The sequence below is a fragment of the Anser brachyrhynchus genome, assembly GCF_964034855.1.
Source record: "Anser brachyrhynchus genome assembly, chromosome: 4".
NCBI classification, from domain to species: domain Eukaryota; kingdom Metazoa; phylum Chordata; class Aves; order Anseriformes; family Anatidae; genus Anser; species Anser brachyrhynchus.
Genome location: NC_137698.1, coordinates 28443053 through 28469345, shown reverse-complemented (window position 1 = coordinate 28469345; position 26293 = coordinate 28443053). Strand labels below are relative to the sequence as shown.

Below are 26293 nucleotides of genomic sequence, written 5' to 3'. Positions count from 1 at the left end.
AAGGAATAACCACAAGTTTGACTGAGGGTTGGCAAGTTTTATCATCATAAAGATGGTTCTTTTGTGGTTGTTAAGCTAAAGTATTAGTGTTTGTATGCCTACTGCAAAGCAGTGTTCCTTTGGTCAATACAGTTACAAGATTTCCTGCTTCTGTTAACAGAAGGGTGTAAGCTGATCTAAACCGGTGCACAAGACTCCAGTTGCACCACAGCCCTCCCTGAGTGTTGCACACGACCTCTGTCCTGATCTGCATGTTCACATTCCACCTGTATTATTTAGCTTGGACCATCAGGTGCTTAATAAATTTGTCTCCATTACTTACTTTGGATAGGACTGTGTATCTTTAAACACTTTCCTGGCCTTGTTAGCACTTTAATCTTGCGTAAACAGCTCTATGGAGTCCCCTTTGGTCAACACTTATTTGAGCAGTGTATGGTCTGAGCTATGCACCAGTGAAACCTGTACCAGTGATTCAGAAGTGTTCTCCAAAATGTGTGTTGTAGTAGTTAAGCATGGAAATAAAATAATTTAAACTGGATTCTTACTATTCCAAAAGTAAGAGTATCCACAAAATAATTTTAATCCTTTATTAAAAAAAAAAAAAGTCCGTTTTGTTATGGTTCTTTATTTGATACAGAAGGAGCATCTGTGTTTTCTGTGCATATTGCCATGACAAATAATATATGGCAGGATTAAAAAGGGGTGTCATCAATTTATTTTTCATAGATATTTTAGAGCCATTTGACTCTTCTGTGTGGAGCATCAGCTCACACACAGTGATTTTATAATTTGCTCACAGTGTTTTTATAATGTACATTTTACACCATAAATGATCATCTAAGTGTATCCATACCCTTAGTATGTAAATCATGTATAAGCCTGTTAAAAGTTTCCTCCATTCACATACAAATTTCAGATGAAAAGACAGGAGTGATAATATATGCTCTTCAGAAAATTCAATATAGTAAATTCAGTGTAGCACCTGTAGTAAAGTAACTCCTGCATTGATAACTCATCAGTTTTGTTATTGGTTGGCTGTATGCTTGTCTAAATATCTGAAACATGATCTGAACCTGATTTTTGAGATGGAGAGGTAATAAAAAATTTAACATCATTTTCTAAACCATCCAGATAATTCTAACTTTTATTAAGATATTCTCTGCAAGTTTATAATGTACGTATGTACAAGCGCATATATCAGAAGAATGCTATTAAGGTTGTAGTAGAAAAGTGCAGTGGGAAGTAGGAAGGAATCAGACTTGACATTTGATTCAATTATACTGAATTACCACTTTCCCCCCTCCACTTGCATATGCTTTTTGTTAAAGCATGTAATTATCATGATTAGAGATCCCTTCCTAGTCAGTGCAAAGAACAGAGTGTGCTTACACTGTGTGTGTGACTATTATGTTTCCCTTGTGTGGCCCAACACTTATTTACTGTTCAGTTGTTCTCTGGAAAGATTTACCACTTCATGATCTATTCTTTCATCATTATTTTATTTGGAAGGGTTTTTTAAGGATGACTTTCTCTTGGGCACATCTGCCCTAGTGCACTCTCCTTTGGCAAGAAACAAAATTTATTTGTAGAAGAGAAGTGAACAACTGTGACATGTGTGTCATACACTCTTTTCTTGAAGAATTGTGGTTCTGTTAGTAATTAAAGGTAGCCAGCCATCCTTCGGCAGGTCTAAGTGGGCAGTGGCAGCAATTACACCCTCTCTCTGTTCTTCTTGGCCAGATGAGCATAAATAGCTGGTTGTGAAGAGAAGCAGGGAAAAACAAAAGTGGTGTTTTACTTTTCAAGGAAAGGAAGAGGACATCAGGTCATTCCATAATTTTAGCAGCCTGCAGTAGGTGCAGTTTAGATCCTCCATTTTAGCCCTTTGCAACACCCATGACTTGCGATGCTGTGTAGGACTCAAGATTGAATCCCTGGCTATGTTAAAGACAACTGCTTTCTTTTTCTTTGACTTTATTAGAGCAAAGCTTTGATCCTGTGTTTCACAGTGTTTTTTTTTTTTTTTTTTTAATGACCATGCTTACTTTAGATCATTTTACAATAAAATCCAGTAAACACAGACTATTTAATGAAACAGAAAGCCCCCTTATACAAGTGTTACTTCTGTGAATACCGAGCTAAACAGTATATTAACAAATGGATTCAAATTTTTATTCTTTCTGGGCTTTGTTGCTCTTTGTTTGTTTGGGAAGTGAAGGTTTGTTCACATTATTCATGTCAGTAGTGACCTTCCTGATTTGATTTAAAAACAAATGGAACACGGCAAATTACTAAGGCACCCAAGCTTGTTCTCAGCTTTGCCACACTGAAACTTTTGTTTATTCTGCAGGACTTCAGGAAGACAGCCCAAAGGCTTAGTGAGATTGAGAACAAGTGTAAAAGATGGAGCAGGTGGGAATGTCAGATCTTTCCCTGTAGTAGCTCTTAATATGCCACTGCTACAGCTTCTGGGCATTTTTGTAAAATACGTGCATACTAAAAAAATATTGATGCAGATTTTATGTCAATAAGATGGCAATACAATTACTTGTTGTAGATGATGCATAACAGTACTGCATCCATCTGTTCTCATTAAGTGAAATGAGATGTACTCAAGTTTCTTATGGTTAGATGAGAATGGGACATACAACCATGCGTGTCAGAATTATTGGTTACCAGAGGCATTATTCATATTACCCCATCACCTATGTTTGTCCCCACAATCATTCTTTTTAGGCTTTCTGTATACACATCTTAACTCCTGAATACTGCAAGCATGAACACATAACATCAGTTAAAATGATAATTGCCGATAAGCTTTTATCAGTCATTTAGAAATAAGACTTCAGGGAGAAAAAAAAAAAAAAAGAGCATCTTTAAAAATCTCTGTTCTTTGATATTGTTTCAAATGCAACAACTGAATCACAAAGAGAGAAAAATAATTTAAGAAAATGTTCAAACTATTTTGCTATCAAAAGGGAAATTAGCATAAATCTAAAGTAATAAAATGATTAATGTGTTTGTGGTAACTGTTGAATAAGGTTGAGTAACTGTTGAATAAGGTTGAAACTCTGTTTCATATAATCCTTATTATTTATAAGTACTGTTTAATTTCTGATAGTAGAGCTATAGTTGCTGGAGCAAAAGTGTTAAATCTGTAGCCCTACTGTCAGTGTAAAGTCACAAATGAATGTTATGTGAACACATGAGTGTGCATGGTTTGGCATTGAGGTGCATATACAACTTCAATGCTTTTTTCATATAAACTTCCACTGAGGTCTTAAACTAACCTTTAAACTGTGTTCTTATATTTTTTATGATTGTACCTTGACAAATTTCTGTCATATCACTGCAAATGCAGTGACTCTGTCCTGGTTCCAGTTAGGACAGAGTTAAGTAGCTCATAGTAGCTGGTAGGGTGCTATGTTTTGGATTAGGATGAGAAGAGTGCTGATAACATGCTGATGTTTTAATTGTTGCAGAGCAGTGTTTACACCAGGCCAAGGACTTTTCGGCTTCTCGCTCTGTCCTGCCAGCGAGCAGGCTGGGGGTGCAGCAGGAGCTGGGAGGGGACAGACCCAGGACAGCTGACCCAAACTGGCCAAAGGGGTATTCCATACCATCTGACGTCATGCTAAACAATATATAGGGGTGGCTGGCCGGGGTGGGGGGGCCGGCTGCTCGGGGGTAGGCTGGGCATCGGTCAGCGGGTGGTGAGCAATTGCATTGTGCATCACTTGTTTTCTTACACATTATTATTGTTAATACTATTACCATTATCACTATTATTATTATTATTGTTATTATTATTTTTCCTGTCTTAATAAACTGTCTCTATCTTAGCCCACAGGCTTCACTTTCCCGTTTCTCTCCCCCATCCCAGAGAGGGAGGGGGGAGGGTGAGCGAACGGCTGTGTGGTGTTTAGCTGCCAGCCGGGTTAAACCACAACAGACTCTCAGTGAGGTCCTGTAACTTCACACCACAGGAAGCCTTGGGAGTGCATTTTTTTTCACAAATCTTTGAAGGCATAATGAAACAACTACTTTTTATTAAGTATAGACTGGATGTAAAGAGGGCAGTCAGTATCTGAGAAGAGAAAGACTAGTCAATGATGGAAGATAAATGAAGTTACGAGAGGATGAGAGGTATACAAGAAGTAAAGAAAATAGACATAAATAAGTGTAGGCAAAGGAAATAGCAGCTCTTAAGATCTTTTCTGGGGATATAAGGAGAACGTTTCATTTGAATTAGAAGGTGAGCAACCCATGCAGATACCAATAAAACCAGGATAATGAAGGAGGAGTCTGAATATAACTACTTGCTCTTGGCTCCAACTTGAGATTAAGACAGGATTCGTGGAGGTTGTAACTCTTGCAGGACATGAAGATGAAGAGAATAGGTCTGTGCCAGGCAGAGAGCTGAGAGATCTTGCAAAGATGGCTGAAGTCAAACTAGATGTAGTAAGATTGTAGAATTGGAGTGATAAGACTGTAGCTGCCTTGTAGGACTGTGTTAGAGACTGAGAAAGGATGACATGAGGAGCAGCGTGACTGTTTTTGACAGTCACATTTGACTGTTTTTAAGACAGTCAAACACGTAGCCTTAACCATTAAGAAATACCATGATATTTGGACAGTCTACCTTTTAAAACTTATAAGAATTTCAGGCACAGCAGGACTCAAAAGCAAAAGCTTTAAACAATCAACTATGAAAGTGAAAAAGTGAAAGCTTCAGACACAGTAAAAATGGAGGGGCCCATGCAAGGTTTCTTCCTTCCTGCTGAGAGCAGCATTAATGAGTAACGAGCAGGGAAAGGCAGCTGTGGTGGTGAATTCAGGGAGAGGACACTCAGGATTTAATTTGAAATTTCTTCTAAGGAGTAAGGTTCTGACTGGGGAGAGAAGTTCCTGCCCAGCTGGCAACCATGTGTGGGCAGAACCTGCCTTCCACAGAGTGAACACTTGTCATGGGCTTCTTGTAACTGCCCTATGATTTACTACTTCTTGCTCTATTGAAAATGTGAGATCTGGTTTTGGTTTGGCTTGGGACACAGGATTTTAATAACTTGAGTGGCAAACTTGTCAGCATGGTAATATGATTCTTTCAGTCAAAGTATCTGCTTGATTGTATTTAGCTGGGACTTTAAAAGGCTGCTTTGGTTAATATGTGCTTGTATTTTGTAACAGCCCTTTTGTACTCTGAGATGATGGATTGAACTATCTGTTTCCTCTTTGCTTGCATTATTGATATACTTTTCTGATCCCCCTTATTAATTTCCTCTCTAAATTAAGCATTTCTGATCTTTTCAGCTCCTCATGTCTTTGAATAACTTCTTTTTTATCCTTTGGGGTCCTCTGTTTTTGCTGTATTCCTCCGGCTGACCCCTAGAAGGTTGACCCCTAGAAGGAGAGTGCTGAATTCTTGCTTGTGACTAGCTCAGAAGGAGGAAGCCTGGCTCCTTTGTTCCTTGGAGAGTCCCAGCAGTTTACGTACAGGTCTTACAGGCCGCTTTGCTGTAAGTTATAAGGTGGTCATACAGGCTGCTTTGCTGTAAGTTATAAGGTGATCAGAAAGACTGACAGATGAGATGTACATCAAACCCTCTGATCTCGCTTATCATATTTGAGTAACTTTACCCCAGAATAGTGCAGTATACTTCTGAAAAATGTAACACCATTCAAAACTGCATACCCTTTACCAGCAATCCAGATCATATATCAGACCAGGTGTAGTTACTGTATGGTAACTCTGACAGAGTGACTGTGAGTCTGGAAAGTCTAGTAAGTTTCCTTGCACACATGTGCAGAGAGTGTGTGCCATTTTTCTGGGAAATGTTGGAGTTACTGTGCACACATTGCACAATGAATTCACTCTTGCAATGTATCCTGAAGGATTTGGATTTTACTGTGCATATGCAATGCAGTATATATTCATATTTTCCATCAGGAAATTCTTTGAAAGAAATAGATCAGACTTAATTTCCTCTATCTAAATAGATAGGCTGTCCTCTCCTTCCTTTGAGCCATGAGAATCCAAAACGATCGTCAGCAATCAAAACCAACAGTAGAAGACAGCCTGAGAGACTGCAACCAAATGCAAGTCTTTCCAGCATGCTTAAAGCACCTTGGATAGGACTGTCTTCCCTAACAAAGTGGCTGCAGTATGAAGTGACAAACATACTGTAAAATCACAAATGAGGAAAAGCAGCTATGGTATTTACTTCTGTGTAACAACACAAGGTCTATTTTATACCTTCAACCACAGCTCATCTCAAGTAAAACTGAAGTGCCTTGTCTCTATTACCAAGGTACACATGGTCTTGCCTCTGAAAATTCAGGGAAAATTTACTTTGTGTCAATAATATTTTAGTATTGTTAGAACTGGCCAGATGTTTAATGGGTTAGGGGTTCAGGGTTTTCTTTTCTGTCTTTCTTTTTTTTTATTTATTTTTTATTTTTTATTTTTTATTTCCATTTTTTTCTTTCTCTGCAGATATTTAGTCAATAGGAACTGAACAAATGTCATCAGAACATTTAATCATCTGCTCCAGTAGGATTTTATCGCAGCAACAAGTCAGTTCTGCTCTTCCCCCTCATATTCACAGCAATTAATAAGAAAGTCTTGTTATTCTCTGCTTTTCTTATTCTAGGGTGGCTAAATACATCTACACAAATGTTGTCAATTTAGGCTCAGAACCCACCAGCACAGTGTTAGCTATCACAGTGCTTGGTGGGAGGTCCTCTTGAAATCTCTGCAGGCCTAGAATTTAGATACACCTAACTTTTTCTTGACCCCCTTGTGCAGCTTGAAGTGATCATAAACAATAAAGAATGATCATTTAAAGGTTATATTTTTGGTGCAAAATAATTGGAATTAGCACACTTTATTTAATTTTGTTTCCCCTATTTTTTTTTTCCCGTTATTAAGTTTGCCATTTAGTTTGCTGCATTTTTCCCCTGTCAGATTACATTTATCGTTCTCTCATTTTTCTTACCCTCTTGAGATGGCTTGTGTTTGTTACTCTTTTTATTTTCTGGGTTTCTTATTTCCTATTTTCTCTTTGCTGAGCCATCTCCAGATAAGCTTTTGTCTTCATTTCCAGGCATGATATTTTGATTCCCTCCTTCTATAAAAGGCTCTGTGTTTGAAATGCGGTAAGATTTTTACTCTTAATCCTGTTATTTGGATGAAGTATAACTTGTAAGATTTTTTCTTAACCACACAGAGGAAAGCAGTCAGTTCTGAGCCTGATACTAAACTCAATTACGATGACTTGACATGAACCCAAGAATAAGTGAAACAGTTTAATGCTCTCATAAGACTGAGCAAACTTTCTCTGGCATATCAGTTGTATTGACAATTATCCTCAGCCCAGACTCCTTTCCCTTCTCTTCTCCTGCCTTCCCCTTCTTTATGAGTCACACTTTTCTCTTTCTCTACAGTTACAAGCAGCTCATATCTGCCTGACTTCATGTGCCCCCACACCTCCCCACCTTGAGAACAGCCTTTCTCAACAGGTGTTACACACTATGTTGATGTTCTCAGTCAAGGTGTAGTATACCATATTCTTGTTATTCTCAAGCTTGACATGCCCCCAGCCCCACAAGATTAAAAACCCATTACCTATTTGATCAAAATATAGCCTGTGGAGCAGGTATGCTGCCTATTTGACCACACGTGGGACAGACATGCACCATATTTCTTTCTATAATCATTCAGTGTAGGTGGTCAATGATTTCTATCTCTGTTCTGGATTTTTGCTCTGGACTATACAGGGTGCATGTTCAGCATGCAATTTCTCTCTCTTTTTTTCTTTTCTTTCTCCTGTTACCATAGTTTTTCATTGTTTGTTCTGATGACATTCCTGCTAGAATATGTGAAATTTGCTTTTGTCTTTGTTAAAAAAGATTTTGTGAATTATAAAAATCAGCTTCCTCAGATACAGTGAGTAATACCAGACAAGTCTTTAAAAGAATGGCTACATAGATGAGTTAGTACAGCCCTTATATTTGAAACTTTTACTTTTCCTTAGGTAATTATTTTGCTTACTTTGTTCCACCAGCACTGAAGTCTTAGTATTCTGAAATGTCTTTTATTCTAAAAATATTGATCAGAAAGTTACATCTTTCATGGGAGAACCTTGCAATGATTGCATGTGAAACGAAAGAATTCAGAAACAATTACATTGTTCAGACTTTTGTGTTATATATACAGGTTTAATAAAACACATAAGAAACTTTTATGTCAGTATGATTAACATCTAACATTAAAGGTAATTTAGTAAACTTAGTTTACAGAAAAGTACCAGGCAATGACTTTTGCCTCAGTATTAGAGGAAATGAAAATATATTACTGAAGAAATTTCTGAGCCTTGCCATGCAGTTTCATTACACTAGATGTCACTGTTATACTTCTTAAAATATGGTGGCCATATTTTCCTGCTATACGACCTCATAGTCTAAGATGTTTAAAAGGCTGTTGAGTATAAGGAGGTGTAACCACGAGAGCATTTTAATAGTATAGTGCTGCCTGAAAGTATTTTTTTTTTTTTTCTTGGTTTGTGTCTAAGCCATTGCACCTGTATAGAGCACATAAAATACTTCTCTTCACAGTCAAGGACAGCCTAATCACTGTGGATGTGAATGTTCTTCAAATGCTTTCAGTGCAAGATATGTAACCATGAAGGATGTTGAGAAATAGTACAGCAATCCACTCTGGCTAATGGAAAGCAGAAACTCAGCTTTGTCTCTCTGCTTTTTAAAAGAACAGAGATAAGCCAAATGAAACATAAAACCATTATACAGAACCACAGAATCATCTAGGTTGGAAGAGACCTCCAAGATCACCTAGTCCAATCTCTGACCTAACACTAACAAGTCCTCCTCTAAACCATATCACTAAGCTCAACATCTAAACGTCTCTTAAAGACCTCCAGGGATGGTGACTCAACCACCTCCCTGGGCAGACCATTCCAATGCCTAACAACCCTTTCAGTAAAGAAGTTCTTCCTAATATCCAACCTAAATCTCCCCTGGCACAGCTTTAGCCCATTCCCCCTCATCCTGTCACCAGGCATGTGGAAGAATAGACCAACCCCTACCTCACTACAACCTCCTTTAAGGTACCTATAGAGAGTGATGAGGTCTCCCCTGAGCCTCCTCTTCTCCAGGCTAAACAACCCCAGCTCCCTCAGCTGCTCCTCGTAAGACTTGTTCTCCAGACCCCTCACCAGCTTCGTTGCCCTTCTCTGGACTCTCTCGAGCACCTCCATGTCCTTCTTGTAGCAAGGGGCCCAAAACCGAACACAGTACTCAAGGTGCGGCCTCACCAGAGCCGAGTACAGGGGGGACAATCACTTCCCTAGACCTGCTGGCCACACTGCTTCTTATACAAGCCAGGATGCTGTTGGCCTTCTTGGCCACCTGAGCACACTGCTGGCTCATATTCAGCTGCCTATCAACCAGTACTCCCAGGTCCTTCTCTGCCAGGCAGCTTTCCAACCACTCATCTCCCAGCCTGTAGCTCTGCTTGGGGTTGTTGTGCCCCAGATGCAGGACCCGGCACTCGGCCTTGTTGAACTTCATACAGTTGACCTCAGCCCATCGGTCCAGCCTATCCAGATCCTCCTGCAGAGCCTTCCTTCCCTTGAGCAGATTGACACACGCACCTAACTTGGTGTCATCTGCAAACTTACTGAGGGTGCACTCAATCCCCTCATCCAGGTCATCGATAAAGATATTAAAGAGGACCGGCCCCAGCACTGAGCCCTGGGGGACTCCACTAGTAACCGGCCTCCAACTGGATTTGACTCCATTCACCACAACTCTTTGGGCCCGGCTATCCAGCCAGTTTTTAACCCAACGAAGCGTACACCAGTCCAAGCCGTGAGCAGCCAGTTTCTTGAGGAAAAGATGGAAATTGATATTTCCATATTGATGGAAATTACTAATAAATAAGCAGATGAACACTCATACCTGTCTTCCTCTTTGATTAATGTTCTACATAAGGTGTAGAAACATAAGAAAGAAGAAATGTATGTAGAAACATAACCTTCTACATAAGGTGTAGAAACCTGTTAGATGTCAATCCTGGATGAACATTGCTTCTATTATTTGAGATACAGATAATGTATCTTATTGCTTAGAGAAAACAGCCTCTCCTGCCTATACCTAGAGACAGCTGTGTGTCTGTACATTACATTCATACAAAATGCAGTAAGAGATAAGATTTTCTACTTATAAGATTGAAGGTTTGTTCTGAGATAGATGAAATTTCAAGGACAAACAGATCTGCCTTTGGAAGTAACCCTCTGGTTTCTCCTCAACTGGAGGTGAAAACCAGAGTTACAACCAATACAAACAAATTTGCTGAGGTTTACCTTCTTCTCTAGTCTAGCGTTCTACTTTCTCCACACACATCTGACACAGTGTCAAATTTTTCATTCCTCTGAAAATCAACCAGATTTATTTACCTCTGATATTATGTGTTTTGATCTACCTTCCAGTTGTTTTACCTCCAATCAGTAATGTATTGCTGATTTTTACCTCTTGCTCTTTCCAGGTGTTTTCTATTTATCTTCTCATGTGGCATCCATCACCAATCACTTAAGAGTATTTAAAAACAATACAAACAGTATCCTCTCTTACTTTCTTTCCAGCATGTTGGATAAGTCAAATAGTACAATGGTTATTTGGGGGATATGCTGAACTCTGGACTTCTCAACGTCTCTCAACTCCTCAATGAATTCTGCAGTGCTGAGGGAGACAAGCTAGAACTAGCTAGATCTTGCCATGGAAAGGGGTTGGAGGCTGAATTTTGGAGCTATAAATGGAGCTACGTCAGACAGCTTTTTCTGTCTCAAAATTTCTGGTACCAGCATCACTTGTAGTAAAATCATTACCACACTGTCATCTCGCTGGGTACAATTAGATAAAATGGCCTACCCTACCTATGTGTGTCTGTGCATGTGCTAGAAAGCAGGAGAAAGAATTTAATGAAAGTAAGATGTGAAATTTTTCAATAAGGGCTTAAATAGGTAGTATATCAGGTCATTCTGTCTCTTCTGTTTACTCTATATTGACAGAAAATCAGGGAGAACAAGTAGTTCATTTTCCACTTGGAGCAAAGTTAGCTCCAAATTACTTTTTAGATTTCTTATATGCTTGAGCTCCCAGGTACAAAAATTGCCATTGTCTTTTGTGTATATGCCTTACAGAAGGATCTCTGATCATCTTTCCTGTCTGCCTTCATATTTACCTGAAGCCTTTGTACACTTCATTAGCATTCATTCGTGAACTGTGTTACTAACCATGACTAGGCTCTTTCTTTGAGATCCCTTTTTCTTTCACAATTCTGCAGTTCCCATACAGAGAAATTCTGATCTTCAGTATCAACATTAAGTAAACATCCACACTTAAAAAGAAGACCTAATCCCACTAAATTATTTCATGTTCACTTAGTTGACATATTTAAAAGAAAAGAAAGCAGTTTGTAGTGCTTATAGAGCAGTTTGTACATAGACAAAAATAATAATGCAAGAAATGTCTATTGTTTATCTAAATGTCCAGGGAGATTTGCTTTGCTTTCAGCTAAACAAAAACAAAGACTTTTTTTTTCTTTGATTTTTCCTTATGGCCAAAGAAAGCTGGGAAATTGTAAATGCATTTTCTGTTCTACCTGTTGGATAATCAAATTTGCAATGGCCTTGAACATTATCAACAGACAAAATAGGCTCTTCAGCTAAAAACAAATATTTGTTATTACAAAAATGTGTATCAATTAAAATTATCAAAGGGATTATGCTTAATTATGCTTGATGTTCTTTAAATTGGAATGACTTACAGTTAAGGTTTCATGATATGGTCTTTTTACAGCATTTTCCATCTTTTTTTGTGCAATGTATAACAGTAACTGCATACCTAGAGAAAAATAGACATTTCTCCCACAGGTATTATTCCGTTGTAGTAATTATCCTGAACAATAATGGGCTGCAGAGAATTAAATTCAGCTTCCTTCTTAAACAGATTCTGAGTTGCACGTCTGAACCATTTGAAAAAAGGCAGATAATTCCCTGCAGCCAGTCTGACTCAGCCAGCTGAGTGCACAGACCAGAGCCAGAGGGCAAACTTTCACTTGACTAGGTCACTTATTTCCTCTTTACCATATGTAGTGTTTACAGAATGAGGAGGATTTTAAAACCGACTTGCAAATTTCCCAGTTCAGTTGGCATATAAGAGATTTTGATCCAAGCTACTCCAGCACTATTTAAATCCATAATTAACTGCAGTGATTTTGTAGCTTCAACACTCTTCTGTGAGAGAAGTAACCTTTTTAGTTGGTGGCTCTACCTTTGTGTTCAGACATTTGATTTTCTCACTTAACAATTTTGTTTTTATAGACTGCTAAATTCAACTTGCAAACAGTGTAAAGTTATGCAGAGTTAAAGGTGTGTTTTCACACCAAATATCATACAGACTATATGTCCTTCTTAATCAAGTCTTGTCTTGCCTTGGCTCCACTGAGGGGAAGCAAGTTGGCTGTCACTGGAAGCTGTGCATGCTGCTGCAGGCTTCATATGTCCCTATGTATGTTTTCTCTTTCCTTATGCCCAGATACCAGATGGCTCCCACAATAAGCAGTTGAAGGAGTTCAGTAACCTTGGTCATATTTAAAACAGATCAAAGATGACAGGGAATATAAGTGAATATGCTGTTGAATATTACTGATGAAGGGAAGCAAATATATTGCATGTTATAGTAAAATTATTTCCAGATTTGTGGTACTAAGCTGTCTGCCTCACAAAATGTAAAGCATAAAACATCAAATTGCCAAACCCTGACCAAAATTCCTCTGTGGAAAAGCACAGTAATTTCTTCCTGTCAGTGTACAGAATACTTTTAAAGTGGTACAGGGTTACTTTTACATAATGTTTAAAATAACTCTTAGGAAAGCGTTTGGAAACGTAATGTCAGCTATAAAAAAATGCCCCTGGCTTAGCTACCTGAGCAGACCTTGAGAAACTGCTGGACATACATAATAGAGGAAGAGGCTGACAAAGTTACATACAACACTGCGAGGAAGGACAGGTTTTCCCAAGTGGGTCAGTGGAAGTGGAACAGGCAGCCATGCTTCTCATGCAATTTTAGGAGAGCACTGAGGATATTCTGGAGGGTACTATGTGCAAAGACCCGAGGTCGGAGCTGGAGACCCATGTAAGGGGCCCAGGGTCTAGTCATGGATATTAGAATGATTTAAAGCCTACAGTTTTCAGTCATTTTCTTTTTAGCGATCCAAAATTGCCTTCAAAAAAAAAAGGAAAACAGGGCCTACTTTTCTTCTTAGTGAACCCTTTTTACTTTTTTTTTTTTCCATTATGTTTCAAATTTTTCATACAGGAATTTGCTACAAACTAATGTCCATGGCAGAAGACTGAGGAGAAAGAATGGTGTTGAGTTACAGAACACATGCACAGCATATGAAAAATTGAATTGACAAGGTTACGCAGTAGCACATTTCTGTCTTGTGTCTTGTAGCTGAAGTAGGTAGCTGTGAAGATAGCAGAGACAGCAGAACAAACAGTCCCTTCCCCTTCCCCTCCCCCTCCCCTCTCCTCTTTCTCTCTTTTCTCTCTTTTCTCTCTTTCTTCCTCCTTCCCTTCCCTTCCTTTTTTTTTTTTCCCCCCTTCCCCCAAATTAAACTTTGTTTCAAATTCACATGCACCATCTATTCCTTCACGTTTTACACAAGGCAAACATGGGAAGCTACTTCATCTAACCAATTGTGGTTACCTGAATGGAAACTGTTCTTTGTGGAAGAGGATCAACCATGTAAAATCAAAGGTATGAATTCACTATTAATTAGCTGTATTGAAGTGATGTCAAGATACACAACAGTTAGTGGAACTATGCATCACAGAAGAATAAGTAAAGTCTCTCTTTTCTCCCAGTGTCATAGAGATTATTCGGACAAGGACAACAAGTTGAGGATGGAAGAAACATCCATACTTCACAAATAAATATAAGAGTTGCAGGAAGAGTGATCAGCTCCAGATTTATGTAAAGAGGTTAATATAGACTTAGACATCAACATTTCAGTCCTAACCTAGATCATATTTTAAACCTAATATTAATTATTTTGAAAAAAAAAAAAAGTGACTGCAAATGCCTCTGTGAGACATATAAATTTAGCACATACAAAAAAGTCATGTCGCTCCTTTTGGTCTGCTCTTCTCTTCCCCAGATGCTTAACAGCAACCATGGTAGAGAAATAAATATCTAAGTAGGTATAAAGTGTTTCTTGTAGCTGAAAACTCAGATCCATTCCACACTGAAGGTGTCACTGACTGATTACAAGATAACAGATGAAAGGAAATACATTGTCATGTTTACGTCCATAAAAATCATAAAAACACAGCAAACCTAGACATTTTGAGATATGGAGAGGATGGGAGAGTAAATATATGTAACAGTTATTATTCTTCCCCACCCAAAACACCAAAGGATTTCCTTTTATTTTCTTTTTTTAGTTCTTGAGCAGTTATTCTCCTCAAGTACCTTTAAGAAAAAGAGCCTTTCATAACACACAGCTGTCCCTTCCTAAATATCTTTCTTGCCTATACAAATTACCATTACAGGGAAAATTTAGTAAGCACACTGTAACTTTTTTCACAAGTTCTGAGAACTTTTTTCTGAGCTTACTTCTCCATCCCCCACTTTGCTTTTCATGGGTGCAGATACAGTGAAACGGCTGTCAGCAGTGCCAGGAGATACACTGTGACAAACTCAGATGTGTTGTGGTAAGATTGGCCAATTCTAGGTAGTTTGGTAGTTTTTTTTCTGTGGGACTTCAGAAGTTTCTTATCTGAAAGAAGAGAAGATTTTGTATGAATTGCCATATAGTACATAAACTGAATATCTAAAAGCAACAATTCAGTGGTGCCCTTTTACCAACAAATCATTTATGTCTTATATATAAAGCCATAAAATCTTGAAGGCTAACAGTCTTCACGGCTCAGGGACCAAAGTTGGCTCTACCATAGCAGCAGAGAATGAGGTTGTGGGAAAGAGGACTCAGAGAACTAAGTGTGTGCTAGATTAGGAAAATGGGTGCATAAGTTGTGTACATAGCAAGAGGAATTTGTGAGCTACATGGATCCTCTAAAAGTGTAGCTATAAGACTTTGTGAAACAGATTTGTAAATATGATTCAGTGTATTCTAGTTTGATAAAGGCCAACTGTACCTTAATGTTGTCTCACAGGGAATATGGCTTATATATAAGGCCCCTTTACTGTTCACCTGAATTTCTCCTTTCTGCTCTTATTACTACAGTTAATCCATCTCTTCATTTCTATCAGCCTGCCACCAGAGTTCCCTAAATGTATTATTAATCTAGTGCTGAGCTGTGGGAAATAGAAAGATGTAATTGAAAGTTCTGCATTGCCTGCTGCAGGAGGCTCAGTTCCTCTGCTTGGCTAATTGTCAAAGTGCTAATTGATAACAGCAATATTGTCTAAGCACTATCCACTCCATTTGCTGTGGAAAGGGGGGCTCTAAAGGGGCACTGTGTACATTTTACCTTTTAAATTGCAATCTCAGGAGAATTATGCTTGTGGCTTATTATTATTATTATTATTTATTTATTTTGCGCTTTTTTTTTTTTTTTGCTTGTGCAGGGGGTGGAGGAAGGAGTCTCATAGAAGGGAGCCAGCATTGCCTTAATAAGTAGCAGAAATGGGAAGCTAAAAATTTGAAAATAGTATAATCCTGGGCTGTATTTTAAGGTGAAAAAAGATCTTGCTCTCCAAAAATGACTCACATAGATGATGGGCATATTTTTTGATGAACTGGTAACATGCAGTACATGCTGTTACAAACACGTAGTCTCATAGCAGGAACATTTAACTGGGTTAAGAAATGTTCTTGTTTATTTGTGGAAATAGGACTGACACACAGCAGGGAGATAGATTTTCTCAAGCGGAAACTTTCTGTTTTGTGACAGAAAATAGAGTCCCAAACAAAATCATACTCTCCTTGTAGCAAAAGCATTCTGCACAAACAAGAGGCTTCTCTTTCATCAGTGTCAACCATATTGTGGCAACAGCCTTCACCGCCCCCTTGTTAAGTTTTCAAAAGGTACCCTTATGCCTTGACCCATGATGTCCCTTGTACATTGAGGAATTGTTATAAATATATCCACAAAGCTGCTTCATTATCTTCCTTAAAATTGCCCTCTACTGTTACTCACAGGAAACCTTGAAAAAAAACATTACTGCTATAGGAGGACCGTTCTTGTTAATCCTGATCAGTAAAATTCCATTTCTACTTCATCCAGGAATCACTTCTATTTCTAGCCAGGAAATAGAAAATTCATTTTTTTGAAATGTCCATTTTTTTTCACTTTTTTCACCTATTGTCCCTTGTCTTATATATATGTTATGGAGTCTTTGTGCCCAAAGCTGTGTTTGCACAGCATCTAACATATTAGTGAGTTGGTTCTTGATAAAGGATTCTTTTCATAAAATAAATGTTAAATAAGAAAATAATGATGTTCTTTATTCTAGCAGCTCTTGTTTTCTCTTTATTAAATCTGAGACACTTAGATAGTCTTAAAGTTCTTTCTACAATGCCTTTCATAAAGCTTGTGCAGGCTTTACAAACTGGAAAATATTTTGCCCCTATATTACCACTAGAGAACCTGATGCACAGGAAGAAAAAGTGATTTGTACATTCAGTAACATAATAATCAAGGTAGGACTTAAACTCTATTTTTCTAGCTTTTTACATTAACTTTTCTACCTTGGTGCTACTCTAATATACAATGCATGCTCACATAGACTGTCTTACTGTTTGCACAGCTAAATCTTAGTGTTATTAATGCCTACAGAATTATCCAAAATCTTTTAGTGAATGTGACTGAGGTAAAGGAGATACATGCTCTTGAAAAGAAAACACAAGCTATAAAGATGTTATCTAAACACAGAATAAAGCACTAGGAAGTTGGAGAAAGCTGAAGGTGGACAATGGCAAACAACAAGATCCCAGAACAAAAGCAGTTGTGGAAGAAACCCATAACCATATGAAGACTCCACCTTCCATGTTGAGATGAGATTGAACTGAATATAGAGTTTGTTATGTGGTCCTATTTTAAGCTTGAAATTTTAGAGGAAAATTTAAACAGAAAATATGTGTTCTATAATTCTTTTCACAGAAGCTACCATGAAGATTTTAATGAAGTGCCTGTACTTATCCAGAAAACAGGAGAAGGCTAATGTTGGGGATACTATACTCCTTTGTCTATTTGCCCAATATCTTGGCACTTTGTCAGTTGTGAGAAAGATGTCATCTGAAGGACCCCATATCTTAAAAATTATTTATGGTGCAAACCTGTTTGGAAAATCCATTCAAGTTCTGAATCAACTCAGTCCTGAAGAAAGAGACGTTTGTATTTTCTCAAAAATATATTTACATTGCCAGGAATGGCACTTGAGTATTCAGACTACATGTTGCCAGTTACCTGTCTGCTGTGAGATGTTACCAGCCAAAGAGTTAAGACAGCAAGAGAGCATGTAGGTCAATGGTATGGTCCTACAGTTTCCATTGTATCACTCTGAGAGCAGTGGCCAGTCCTGAATTCAAGGAGAAATACTAAAAGCAGTTGTAAAATCGGAGAAGAGATACTGGAGTTGGGCTAGCAAGAGAGAAAAATTATTAGTAGAGTTACAGTGTCAAAGCTGTTTCAGGTGAGCTCTGTGTGCAATGTCTTTATTCAGCTGTGTCAGGAGGAGCACATGCGATAACATAAAAGCTCTGAAGTGTCAGCCTTTGATGTTCAGGAGGCAGACTCACCTTTCAAGTTGAAGTACATAGACTTGGTGGTAGAACATTGAAAAGTAGCAGTCTGAGGGTAGTGACAACAGATATTAAGCTGCATTAATCTTGTTGAACACTTAAAGATCAATTAAAGACTTTGGCTTTAAAAAAGTCTTAGAACACAGAGCTGATATAACAGTGACAGTTTATATTTATCAGAAGGAAGTCTGTCATGAAAATTATCAGTAATTGAAACAGGAATTTCATAGTAGCTATGCATAGTAAGAAACTTTTTACTCAGGCAGATAATAATAGGACAAGGGGGAATGGTTCTAAACTAAAAGAGGGGAGATTTAGATATAGATGTTAGGAGGAAATTCTTCACTCAGAGAGTGGTGAGGCACTGGAATGGGTGGTGCAGAGAAGCTGCAGATGCCCCATCCCTGGAGGTGTTCAAGGCCATGTTGGATGGGGCTTTGAGCAACCTGGTCTAGTGGCATCCCTGCCAATGGCAGGGAGGTTGGAACTGGATGATCTTTAAGGTCCCTTCCAACACAAGACATTCTGTAATTCTATGAAAAGTTGCCATAAAAAATTGCTTTTCTGATCCTGAAGGTTTCTTTCAGATACGCATACATATGGAGAAATTCCATGGTAATTCCAGGCCATTGCAAGTTTAATTCTATAATACACTCTACATAGTTAGATTATTTGTGTTACTATTTCAGCATGGTCACCCTGGAATCTTGAATTTTTGTATTAGCTTAGCTTTAAATGCAATTTCCCACTAGCCACTAGGATTTTTTTGAAAGATTCAGTCTTGTTTCTGAGTCTTATTATTTTATAAACTGTTGAATGTCAAGCATCTCCTGGTATCACTAAGAGGAGCTGCTCCTTAAACTTAGTGAGAAAACTAATGACCCTGTAAATCAATTTATGGTTGAGTATGTACTGCTGTGTATTCGTGTTGCTACGTACTGCTGTGTATTGGTGCTGCTACCTGATTGATTCTGGTTGTGAAAGTCACTGTAGAAAATACTTAGTTGTTGTTACATATTTACAGGAACAATTGCCATAAACACAAATAACCCTAAAGTCTCCAGACAATTTTCAGAAAGCTGGCCTAATCCTTTAAAGGTAAGGCTTTGCATTTTTGCTACTGGGACAAATGAAATCACACATCTTTTAAAACACTTCAAAGCAGTGTTTTCTCCAAACTAACAGGAAAACAAGCATAGAAGTAATTTAATGTGTGAAGATATTTGATAGTTAAAAGATATCTGTTAAAAGAGCATGTCAGCACTTTTTAGGAATACTCAGTAACTGCATTCATGGGGTGTGGGATTTTATTTTATTTTTTTCTTTCATGAATTCAGCATTCTTGACGTTAAGAAAAACAGACAAGACATTCAGCAGACGGTAAACGAACAGGAAGTCTGCATAGTGTTTTCTTGATGCAATAAAAGCATATATCGCAGAGAGGGCTGATAGGAGTCAGAATGGTGTGGTAAAAGTCCCATTGATGACTGGAAGCCCTGGCAAAAATTACCTTCATTCAGAGATCGTCAAAGGCTTCAGAAGGGAAATAAAGAAAAGGAAAATGATTGTGATGTTTATGAATGTTACTTGTCTCACAATAATTAGATAGGTACCAGAAAATTGGAAATAATAGACTGGGAAAGAGGAAGGAAGCTTTTATGTCAAATGATGGTTGTGCCCTTTTATGATGTGGTTGGGAAGAAAAGTGCGTGCTGGGTGGACATTTCTTCTGGGTGTTGTATCATGTCAGAGATTCCCAGAGACTTGCTCAGCAAAGAGTCAGTAAGGGATAAAATGGAAGGAGATGACAGGCCATTATGAACTGCCCTGTCTGTAATTATATGGTGGTCTTAGAACAGACACAGAAGTACTTGTTCTTTCTGTGTGAGTCCGTAGGAAGGTCTGGGGGAGCTGACAGGACTTTGAATTGGTAGTTTGAGATCTCTCTGGGCTCTTTGCTCCATCTGGTTGATTGCTTTGGTTATCTCAGTTCCTGGACTTACCCTCCACTCCCCTGTTGTTGCAGGAGACCGTTCACCAACACAGACTTCAGAAACAGTAGATTCTGTTGAGAGGCACCATTGTGGAAAAGTCTGGTTTTGGGCTGCCTACAAAGGTATTGGGCTGCTGTTGGGTATTCTTGGAGTGTGATTAATGGAAGAGTATTAAGAGTGTCCCGTAGGTAGCTCACAACTAGCTTGAATGGAGAGAATTAAAACACTAAGCGAGATGGTAACAATGCCTGCAGCTGTTTTGTCCCCAGATGTAGAGGTGGGGAAATAAGGAGAATGAGAAATGCTTCTTTCTGAAAATAAATATGTAGACCTGTTTGTTTGTTTGTTTGTTTTCTCATGGGATAATTCCCATGCCACTTATTTTAAAATAGCTATTTTAAAATAAATAGATTTTTTTTTTCCCCAAGAGAAAAGACAATGAGCAAATGAAGGGACTAGCAGTAATCATCTAACTGCTACCACTAACTGGTAGGACAGAAACGGAGAGGACCATGCCTGATGCTGGTCTCGGTTACCACAGGGCTTCATCTACTTTCTGTGACTCTTCCAATACCAGACAACAGAACGAGTGTGCAAACACCAGTTTATTGTCCTCAGGAGCAGCAGCCATTAAGTGTACTATAGACCTTCCAGGCTTTTGCTACATGAGAGCCGAAGAATAGGCCATGTCCTCTGCTGGACCTTACTCAAACCTGCTGACACAAGGTGAGCCTTTCTCCTCCTCACAAGATACTCTTGAAGCAGTATCTTATACAGTTCTTCTAAAATGGATAAAAGCAAGAATTGTTCAAATTCCTTATATCAAGCAACACATATCAATTGTTGCCCTAATAACCATTGACAGCTCTAGAAAAAATGAATAAATCAATATGAAAGAGTCCCAGAAACATCATGCAAACTGCAGCTACCATTTGGCTTGTGCCACAGCTGTGTGTATATAGCAGAATTATACTTTTTAATGGTATCACTTCTAATGTCAAAAGTTGTTCTGATAGAACAGTAGAGAGTTAAAGGAACTCATATTAAATGGATGAAAAGCTGGTTAAAAAATAAATCAGAAGTAGTTGGATAAGGTATTGAATTATTAAGAGTAAAATGTAAAGAATAAGAAACATACTATTATTATATTTTGTGTGTCATAGAATTCTGTTTTTAATGCAGAAATACTCATTGGAGTGGAAGAACGTTTTCAAAAGCCATAGTCTCAGTAATGTTTCAGGTGACATAGAAATGGTGAAAGGTGTTGGAGAAAGTCCATACGATTACATTTCTTCATAAGAGGATCTCATTTGATGAACAAATGCAAAGTAATGTGACTAAAAATGAAGATTGTAACATGCTCTTCAATGTGAATTAGAGAATCTTGCAGGTTTTAAAGATTATGTTAAATAAATTTTGAGTGCACTGATGTTACTAAATACTTACATAACAAACCTGAAAAGAAAGCCTGGAGACATAAGGTAAGGAGATGAAATTTTTCTCTGATTATAGCAATATAAATCCCAGCTGTCTTCAGAATAAAAGTTGAAAATCTTTGTTCCATTAAAATATTTTTCAAAGCAACCAGGAATGCTTTAAAATTTGAAAGACACTTGCCTTTAGAAGCTAAAATTTCAGCAGAGATTTGATCCTGGCATGCAATGCTTACCTGAGGAAGAGTTCTGTGCTGATATTTGACTCTTAACAGAAAATGACATAGTTGAAAGCTGGAGTTAGAGATATTCAGACTCAAAATGACATGCAAGTCATCAATGGTGACACTAGTCAATTTAATAATTTACTTAGGAATATTTACAGTTTTATCAACACTATTTTGAATCACTAAGAGTAGAAGGGCACAACATAGGACTGCTATAGCTTAAAACAATGCTTCAGAGTGCAGAGCCTACCAGATTGTGTTGTACACTCTGTAAAATATAGGAGGCTTGATGAGATGGATTGCATGTTCCTCTAATTTTAAGATTTCTGATTCTATGCAAGATGGCCAGATTGTCAGCCCTGAAGCATGAAAGTCCCTTTATCTGCACAGCAGGTACCACATGATAAGCACCAGTGCAAACATGCTCCCTGATAAGCCTGAAGCCTTCCTGTAGGACCCAGTTATATGGAAAAGAGGATGATTTCTTGAGAGGTGGCCATTTGGCAGGGGGATTAAAAGGTGGATGGACACCTAACAAAATCAAAGATACTGTCATTATTTGTAAAAGGAAATAATTTTACTAGGATTTAGACAGAGGACTAATTCATATAGCCACTAATAGTCAACAGATGGTAATTACTACTGGATACTAAAAGCTAGGTCAGATTTGAACCCAATGACCCAGAACTAAAATGCTCCATATGCCATCACTATGCCGTCTGGTATGCTCACTAGTCATGACCCTCCCACCCACTGAAATAAGGCCTTTCCCCGCAAGCGGGAAGCTTTAATATTCTCAGTTAGATGAAACAAACAGCCTTGACATTTCTGCTCTGCCGTTGGTTTTAGCTCTTGCTACATGCTGTTTATCACACTTTCATTTTAACCTTGGGGTGACAAGGGAAAACAAGACAAGACACTTTGTAGAGGAAAAAGAAAAAAAGGAAGGCATAGAAACAATAAAGACTCTTAAAACAGAAGCTCTCCCCCCATCCCAGTCACCCATAAACTAGAAGTTAAGGCTTAAGGCTTGCTTTTTTTTTTTTTTTCTCCTCCCCTCCCTCACAGTGGCCAGTCTTTTCCAAGCCCTGAGGTGTTAACCAATTGCTAGGTGATATCAATCTATTTGGGTGGTGCATATAATTACAAGTGGTTTGGTTAGTTTAGGCTGCAACTGTTTGAGTTTAATTAATTAAGTAAAATCTAATAAAAATCTAGCTGGATGGTGTTCATTAGCCACATAGTGATCAGCAAATACAGCTTGCTGTGTCTTGAAAATATCTGAGGATTGCTTACAATTAAGACATGAGGTCATTTCTGTCCTCTTCATCACTATGTTGTCCTGCATTTTTTAACACATACTTGCATACATACAAATCCATAGCATTCTCACATAGTAATTTTCTGCAGATTAAGAGTTTGATTGGAGAAGTTACTGAGATCTTGTTCGGGTCATAATTTACAGGAAGGGAAGTTTGCTGAGTGTAGGAGGTGAGCCATGCCTCAGCTGCTCTTTAGTTTCCTGACTGACAGAAGACAATCTCTGCTGCCTAATGTCACACGACATGGTTGTCAGAAGTCCTGGCCTAGGCTGAACAGTCACTATTGATTATGCCGCAGTACCAAAGCCATAAATTTATTAAGGCCTGTTTTGTGTCAAACTTCTCTGGAAACTGCTCTGAACTGTTATAATATTTATGATACGCCATACATAAGATTAAGAATTTCCTTGGTCAGAAACCACTCATCTTTTACTTTGCCTGCAGATGCAGGACTTACTTGGAATCAGATTTGCTGAATGCTAACTTTCTGGCAAATACATATGGAATCTTTTATACAATCATGTTTCCTCTACCTATTATTGTTAAAGAAATGCCTGCAAATGCATTAGGTTTCTTCGGGACATTGCTTCTTTCTATGATGGCTGCAGGGTAAGCACTTTCATTTTCATTACTATGTCCTTCTTCTTTATTCTGTAGCATAAGCCTCAAAAACTTGAAGAATGCTTGTTAGTAAGTATTTTATAACAGTGCTGCTGTATTTTGCGGTTCAACTATATGTGGAGTGTAGTAGGCATGTGTTAATGCTTTCCCTTATCTGTATGACAGTTGAACAGATAGCATGAAACCTTTTTCTTTTTGTATGGAACTAATAAAATACCAAATAAAAGGCAAATATCTGCATTTGGTAGTGAAACAGTATAATGCTGCATCAGCAGGTCTTATTTCAAAATTTAGAACAACAGAAACAATCCTAAATAAAACACTTTTAATATCCAATCAGTTTTAGATGATGCTAATAGAAGTAGAATAGCAAGCAAACCACAAATTCTGCATCTTTATATATTAGGAAGCCAACAATTGGATAGTAAGGCAAGTCCACAAATGCATCAAAAAGAACAAAAAAAAGGAGGAAAGCAAAATGAAACAAAACAAAAAATATTACCACAAGTAGTCTGGACAGCAAGATGCATAAAGACAAAGTTTCCAGCGATTTGAAATAATGATACACGGGCTGATATATAGTGAAAACTCAAAGATATTTGTGACTGTGTTCCTCTGCTGTCAGACTAAAAGGATGAAATTCAGGTGTCTTTTGGGGCTCACATTAAAGTGTATGATACTTGTACTTCTATTTGCTTTTTCCACCTAGAAAAATATTATTTACCCATATTGAATATCAGACAAATTTGACTAGCTAGTTAAAGGATGTAATTAAATATTTATTGGCTGAACAGTTTATATTTTTTCAAGCAATTTGTATTGCTAATACTATCAAGAAGGTCCCTGCTGTGAGGCTACTATGACATTTTTTTTTTTCCCCACCTGCCTCATGGTAAAATATCTGGGATAAAATCCTCACCCTATTGACATGTATTAAATATAATTTCTTTGGAGGATAGGGCTAAGGTTTTTCTTCTCTTTTCATCTGATAATTCTTTTTGTTTTATAATGTTCAATATTTAAGAATCTTTATAGCACTGTGTACTTAGCATGGAAAGGTCTTGCTGGGGTTACTTTTGTTGAAGAGAAGAAACTCCTGAATAAGACTGATTTATATCTATGACTATAATTCTTCACTGGTGTTTATCACAAGCAGTCTGAATACACCATCCTAATAACACAGCTCAGACAATATAATGATTATGTATAATTATGTGTTTTTGTATAAGGTTAGAGGCTGTTGAAACAAAGCACTTTTTTAGCAGAGCTATTTGCACCTTTCTTCTGTTAGAATAGTTAAGGATTGTTCCCATCAATCGTTAATCAAATTCAGTTTTTAGAGCCTTAAGTGCTCCTCCTGCTATCTGTGGCATCACCTAGTATCTTGTTATATGTCTTGGGGCTAATGTCTCAAGCAAGAAAATTGTCAACAGCAAACATGAGCCAAAAAGACTTAAAAGCAATAAAATAAAAGGTTTAATTCTTTGAAGGAAGTTTAAACATACAGTCACTCAGGAAAGAATAGAGTAATTAGAAAAAGCGTATATACATATACGTATATATAAACCTTATATTTGTCACTTTGAGTGACACATAAAAGAAATTATACAGAGACTTTTCCACCTCTTCTGCCTTTTTTCTTCCTTTCTTTTCTATTTTCTATTATTATTTTTTTTTTTTTTTGCAAACTAACCTTTTAACTAACATTAAATCAATTAATAAGAACATGAAAGTAATTGTTCTCTATCTGAGTACCCAAACACCAATTCATGCACACAAGACTTGGCTGTCAATCAGCACGACTAACACACTAATGGATATCATGTCTAATCTTCATGCACTACAGCTGGGTCAAGTGCTTGGGCACAAATTGATGGTTAGGCTAGTGCTGGATTTCCAGTCCACAACTGATGTCTTAATTCCTCATTCAGACTGTGTCTGAAAGATAATTACTCTTTCACATGTCAGTTCATTCCAAAGCTGTCCTGAATTCTGAGACGGGAGCAAACAGACAGAGAAAAAGGAGGGGGGCTTGGGGGATGCCATGGCTACTCTGAAAATGCAAAGGTGCTGAGCTGAAATTGGGCATTCACAATGGAAAATATATGAACAGAGAATAATTAAGGATGGCGTTTTGGGGTTACAACTGTGGAGTGTCTGTTCTAACCAAAATAAAATTAAATTAAAGCTGAAAGAAACAGCTGCACATTAAGCCCTATTTAATATTGATGCTAACTGAAGTATGGATTTGAGTGAACTTCTTCCTCAAGGTTTTTTCCTTGTATCACTGCCTTATTGTATAATAAAAAGGATTTCTCATTAGACAAGTACAGAGATCACTCATATATGCTTCTTCACAGTATTTTGAGAAGGATTTTTTTTCCCCTTATAGGCCTCTTTTGGTGATGCCAAAAATTCAGAAGGACTTTGCCGAAAATGAAAGTATAGTCCCTATGAGGGAAAAATCCATAGGGTTTAAGTGGGAAAATGAATCTCTATAGTTTACTTCTAAAGTATTATGTGTAAGTAAAGAATTATGTTAAAAATGCTTTTAGTCAAAGCTGTTTTCTAAGGCATATTGATTTATTCCACATATATTAGCTTATTTATTGAGACACTGTTCTGTTTCAATTATTCAATTATTAGTATACATAGATGGTGAGGAAAGCTGTCCTGGCAGCTTTTCTTATTGGAAATCTGATATCTGGTTTGCTTAGAAGAAATATTTTCTCCAGTAGTTACTTGGTTACTGAGTGGAGTGTATTTAAACCAGATATTGTTTATAAGAGATCTGCACATCCTCCCTGAAAGAAACTAAACAAAAAACACCTCTTGCTGAACATTATAG

At 37.7% G+C, this 26293-nt stretch overlaps 1 long non-coding RNA gene across 2 annotated transcripts in view; it reads left to right on the top strand.

Moving 5' to 3' along the window:
• Positions 1–3682: 3682 nt before the first annotated feature.
• The window catches only part of LOC308195035, an 86202-nt gene continuing 63591 nt past the window's right edge, over positions 3683–26293 (top strand). Inside the window, exons 1-6 of one of the 2 annotated variants that reach the window (XR_013951168.1) lie at positions 3683–3713; positions 13748–13839; positions 18873–18946; positions 19875–19964; positions 20384–20568; positions 21025–23433. This is a non-coding gene — a long non-coding RNA (uncharacterized lncRNA). The remainder of the gene's footprint in view (positions 3714–13747; positions 13840–18872; positions 18947–19874; positions 19965–20383; positions 20569–21024; positions 23434–26293) is intronic. The other variant, XR_013951169.1, reaches the window with a different exon arrangement.